This window comes from Coptis chinensis, chromosome 2 (genome assembly GCF_015680905.1).
Source record: "Coptis chinensis isolate HL-2020 chromosome 2, ASM1568090v1, whole genome shotgun sequence".
NCBI lineage: Eukaryota > Viridiplantae > Streptophyta > Magnoliopsida > Ranunculales > Ranunculaceae > Coptis > Coptis chinensis.
In genome coordinates this window covers 99659996-99665995 of record NC_141457.1, presented here as the reverse complement: position 1 = coordinate 99665995, position 6000 = coordinate 99659996, and the positions used below count along the sequence as shown (strand labels likewise).

The 6000-nt window shown below is 37.5% G+C and overlaps 1 long non-coding RNA gene across 1 annotated transcript; it reads right to left on the bottom strand.

The window, feature by feature from the left end:
* Positions 1-2055: 2055 nt before the first annotated feature.
* On the bottom strand, positions 2056-3824 carry LOC147519565 (uncharacterized). Its single transcript, XR_015212275.1, has 2 exons — positions 3567-3824; positions 2056-3450 (listed from the first exon to the last, which is right to left on the bottom strand). It is a non-coding gene; the product is annotated as an uncharacterized LOC147519565 (long non-coding RNA).
* Positions 3825-6000: the final 2176 nt, after the last annotated feature.

The window sequence follows — 6000 nt, the reverse complement described above, 5'->3', positions numbered from 1 at the left end:
TAATCGTTTCGTTTACACTTAAAACGACACAACCATGTCGTTTGAGTGTAAACCAAACGACTTCGCCAAGTCGTTTGAGTGTACACTCGCATCGGCACGGTCGTCGTTTGAAATTTGAAACGTAAAACGACCCGAGGGTTCGTTTTGGCAATACCGGTTGAATTGGTTCTTTGGGCTTGGGCTTTATGGCAAATTTGTAATATGGCAAATTTGTAAATTTTCTTTTTTTTTGAGGGGTTGCCCAATCCAATTTGATGAGTGCCCAATGGAATCACCTTTTTTAAGTTATTGATTTGCGGGTGGTTGACAGGAGGAGAAGCTGTTGGGGTTTGTTCACATGAAACATGAGTATTGTAAACATAATAATTGGGCGTACTTTACATGTGTAGAAATTTTAGGGAGAATGATCTTGTGACTGAGTTCGAATGATCGAACTGCCTACGTATCCAGTTCTCCGGAAAATTGAAATCAAGTCAGTTCGTAGTTCGTATTAGAATTTGGTGATCGAATGATCGATGGCGAATGGAGAAGATGGAGAGTGGAGAAGAAGCATCGAATCCTCTTCTCTTGTTTGAGAGTGGAAATGAAATATATAGAATTCTCTCCCCCCTTTGGTGCTCCATTGGTTAATGGCATTTAGTATTGCATTGATGCACGTATTAATATTTATTTTGTAACCATTTGGTAACTCATGACTCTTTAGATGACCAATTGTAACGATCCACTAAGTTAGTCTCAAAATATTATCAATGGTATTGACACGTGTCGCAAATATATTGATGACAATATATGTCCCTCACACAGCCCCCTCTTGTTATGTCATGCTTTCATAAGAACGATCTGACGAGAGAAATAGTTTGACACATGTCCAAGTGGAACAGTTGTGTTCTGGTTTTATATTTGTCTTGTCTCTTGGAAATGTCCAAATGGATTGTAGCTCGAGAGAGCATTGGAGCTCGTGTGAGCGTTCTACTCTAGTGAGTATTTCACACTTAGTTGGTCCTAGAAGTATAAGTCCTCAACTTAGTGAAAAGTTTAGCTCGAGAGAGCATTTTTGAGCTCATGAGAGCGTTCTACTCGAGTGAGCATAGGTCGAGGGACCACTTAGCGTTTATGTAAGCGTTTTACTCGAGTGAGTGTAGGTCGAGGGACCTTTTATCGTTATGTAAGCGTTCTACTCCAGTAGATCAAGAGACATTTTAGTGCTTATAGAAGCGTTCTGCTCGAGTGAGTGTAGGTCAAGGGACCTTTTATCGCTTATGTAAGCGTTCTGCTCCAGTAGGTCAAGGGACCTTTTAGCGCTTATGGAAGCGTTCTGCTCGAGTGAGCATAGGTCAAGGGACCTTTTATCGCTTATGTAAGCGTTTTGCTCCAGTAGGTCAAGGGACCTTTTAGCGCTTATGGAAGCGTTCAGCTCGAGTGAGCGTAGGTCAAACGACCTTTTATCGCTTATGTAAGCGATCTACTCCAGTAGGTCAAGGGACCTTTTAGCGCTTATGGAAGCGTTCTGCTCGAGTGAGCGTAGGTCAAGAGACCTTTTATCGCTTATGTAGGCGATCTGCTCCAGTAGGTCAAAAGACTTTTAGCGCTTATGGAAGCGTTCTGCTCGAGTGAGCGTAGGTCAAGGGACCTTTTATCGCTTATGTAAGCGATCTGCTCCAGTAGATCAAGGGACATTTTAGCGCTTATGGAAGCGTTCTACTCGAGTGAGCGTAGGTCAAAGGACCTTTCATGCTTAAGTAAGCGTTCTACACTAAGTTAGTCCTAGAAGTATAGGTCCCCAACTAGTGAGAAGTGGTGACGCTATGTAGCATTTGAGCTCGAGTGAGCGTTATACCCAGGTGGACGCATGACCCGAGTGAGTCTGTCTAGTGAGCGTCCTGATTTGGAGATCGCAGTTGATAGCTAGCCTTGAATTGGCGTGATTGTAACTAGCCCCAATTTTGGAGCTTGATTGACCTGTTTATATGGCAATAACTAGCCCCAGTTCGGAGATGGCTATGGCTAGCCCCCAGCTTGATTGATCTGCACTAGATCGAACTAATGCCAAAAGGAAATTAGAACAAACTAAATAATAATTTCAAAAAAAATCGAGCCTTGAGCTCAAATTAAAGGTTGGGTTGTATATGCAAAGATGGTTGTAGCTAACCCGGCACGGAGTGTAATCGATCTATTATAGATCGAGCTGTACACATAGAATTTAGTAGTACAATCGAATCAAGGTCGATAATTTAACTGAACTCTTAAAATTAGACATCGATTGGACTTTGCATAGTACGGGGTAAGTAACACGCGAATGGGTGCTCTTTTGGAGCTGGTGGTTCCCTTACTGTAACTTGCCGTTATATTTGAGCCCCTTAAACATATTCAATTAGCTGATTCATCAATCGCATCCTTTGCAAGTTTTTGAAGTTCAAATGACCTGCCCATATACCACAAGCAACTTTTGCTCTTATCCCTGCTGTAAGACATCATATATTACAGTTCGTTGAAACAAGAAATCGAAACCGGTCGATCAGTGTGTGTCTGAAGCAAGTAGGACGTCTTGGTCCAGTACCTGTATACAAACTTGATGGGAATGATGGCAACAGTTTTTGATCGAGCAAGCTTGACTGTAAGAAATTAATTGTAATAGCTATGTTCCAACAGTCATGAGAAGTAAATTGAAAGGATTTGCCTTCAATTTATTGTAACGTCTAAGGTTAATCACATAGAGGATGTATAAATTTTGGCATGCATGTCATAAATAACTATGCAATAACTCCAAAGTATATAACTGATAACGTCATGGAATGCTCCTTCAATTCCTGCGAAAGATTAGTAACGATTCCCAATTGTTCAGAACATCGCAGACAGCCAGCAGTAAGGGAACGAACATGAAAACCCATTGTGTTCATTCAAGGAATGAGGTCGAGTAAGGAATGAGGATCGAGTAAGAAATAAGGTCGCTCAAATGCTCAAAGCCATGAGACCTTATGTCATTGTATCTATTATGTCCTAACTAAAAGCAAGGAATCCAATAACTTTCATGTGATGAACATATGGAGGTCGGACTTTTATCGAACTAACAAAGAATGCATGTGATGTTGACTTCTAACCAATTGGCCATTGGCCAATCTTGAAACTCATAGTCATTGTAAACATGCAAGTCTGATGAGGTGTTTACAATATAGATTAGTAGGTGAATTGTTTGAATGACCACAAACTACAATTTATGCATGCGCATGAATATTGTGAGGTGTGAACCTACCGTGAAGAATCCAATGAACAATATATGGAACGGTAGTGGTAATTGTATGGAAGAGAATTAAATTTCTTCGAACAATAACAATAAAAAATAAAATAAAAACTCATCTTTCATGTACGGTATTACTCCATGGCGAGCTAACTTTTCTGATTGATTGATCATCGACGATTTCATTCCGAACACCAATCACCACGCTTCGTGGTCTTGGAAATTGAAATTTATAGAAATATTGATTAGAGCAATAGAACTTTGAGTAGATGAATTTCCAAGTAATTCGACCTACAGACGGCGCCAATGTAAAGATAATAATTGGACGTACCTTACATGTGTAGGGAATTTAGAGAATGATGTTGTTGACTGAATTGAATGATTGAACTCCCTATCCAGTTCTCCGAAGAACTTGAATCAAGTCAGTTCGTAGTTCGTATTAGAATTTTGTGATCGAATGATCGATGGCGAATGGAGAAGATGGAGAGGGGAGAAAAAGCATCGAATTCTCTTATCTTGTTTGAGGGTGGAAAAAAAATATATAGAATTTTCTCCCTCTTTTGGTACTCCATTAGCTAATGACATTTAGCATTGCATTGATGCACGTATTAATGTTCATTTTATAACCATTTGGTAACTCATGTCTCTTGAAATGACCTATTGTAATGATCTATTAAGTTAGTCTCAAGATATGATCAATAATATTGACATGTGCCGCAAATATATCGATGAAAATATATGTCCCTCACAAGTGTATAATATTGTTATTTATTTGCTTTAAATCATGTATTTTCTCTCGGTTGAATTGTTCTTGTTGTAATATTCTTCAGACCAATTTATGAATACAAAGGTGATTTATCGAAGAAAAAAAAAATTATTGATTTGTTCAACTTATTTTTAAAAGTCTTAGCAACAAAATATCGATCCACTCTACTAGTACGTGAAACTCGTGAGGATCACTTTGAACTTGATTCTTTCTTGATAAGAGGGAACAAATAAAGTGAAGTGAGGAAATAAAGAAAGAAAGAAGTAGGCCATGAAGAACAACAGGAGAAGTGATCGCACGATATATAAGGTGTACCTCCAAGTCTTAATTAGAGTACAGGAAAATAGAGAGTTTGCTTGGTTGTTTTTCAGTAGCAGTACTACTTGTAATCAGTTGTGAGTATTGAGTGTTATCTGTGATGGCCTTCAAGAACAATTGTTACACACGTAGCATCTCCACAAATAACTGCAAGAGTGAGATGACTATTGAGGAATTTAAGCAGTGGTTAAAGCAATTTGACCATGATGGAGATGGGCGTATAAGCAAAGATGAACTCAGAGACGCCCTGAAAAGCGTTGGAGGGTGGTTCACCACATGGAAGAGCTGGCGTGGTGTAAAATCAGCTGATGCAAATGGTAATGGATTTATAGATGACAGTGAGATGAAGCATCTCGTCTCCTTTGCAGAAAAGCGCTTTGGTGTGAAGATTGTAATGTATTAGCTAGTAGCTACATCGACTACGTTATCTCTTTGTATCCCCAGCTTGTATGCACAAGAATATCAGTCAAGTGACATTCAGCAAAAGATGAAGTATTATTGCAGTTTGTTATTTGGGATTTAATATATATTAGCTATTAGCTAAAGGCCTGAAAGTGTTTGACACAAGTCACACAACATGATGCAAAGAACTCACGTGTAACAACTAACTAAAGTTTTTTGGTAAAGCATACTTTTGAACTCAACCAAATTTTCTTTTTGCAAGGGAAGAGAGTTATATATAACAAGTTTTCGAACCCGTCCAACGAACGGGTGCGCGTGATATAAAAGCATTAGATTATTTCGACCTGACTTAAGGGTCTGGTGGAAATATAAAGTATGATATGCAAATTGCTAAGTGAGCTGATAGAGCTTGTAAGTATATCTGTGAATGCAAAATGATAAATTCAAAATCGTGACGTTAATTAATTCTTTGAGGTTTTAGTTTCTGATTTTCTGTTTATTATTCCTTAAGGTTATTTCGTTGCATTTGCACACAATTTTCAATTTTCTCATTAATTATTCTTTGAGATTAGTTTTATGCATTTGCATTTTGTTTCTGATTTCTCATTAATTGTTCTTTTTAATTAGTTCAATGCATTTGCATCCAATGTTCGATTTCTCATAAATTATTCTTTAAGGTTAGTTTCCATTTATTATTCTTTGAGGTTACTTCAATGTGGTTGCATCCAGTTTCCTATTTTTCGTTAGTTATTCTTTGAGTTTATAGTTTGATATATTGGCATTTAGTTTCCGATTGTCCGTTAATTATATTTTGAGATTAGTTCAATACAGTTGCATCCAGTTTCCGAGTTCCTGTTAATAAATTATATTAGGTTAGTTCAATGCATTTGCATCCAGTTTCTAATTTCCCGTTAATTATTCTTTGAGGTTCGTTCAATGCATTTGCATCCAGTACGTTTTCGATTTCCCGTTAATTATTCTTTAAGGTTAGTTCTATGCATTTGAGTTTTACGGTGAGGTTATTTTTGTTAATTGTTTTTAGGTTAATTTGATGCATTTGAGTTTTGATTTCCTATTAATTATTCTTTCATGGTTAGTTCAATGCATTTGCATCCACTTCCCTGATTTCCGTTAGTTATTATTTAAGGTTAGTTTAGTTTCAGATTTTATGTTTATTATTTTTTAAGGTTAGTTCAATGTAGTTGCATCCAGTTTCCGATTCCTTATTAATTATTTTTTGATGTTAGTTCAATGCATTTGCATCCACTTCCTGATTTTT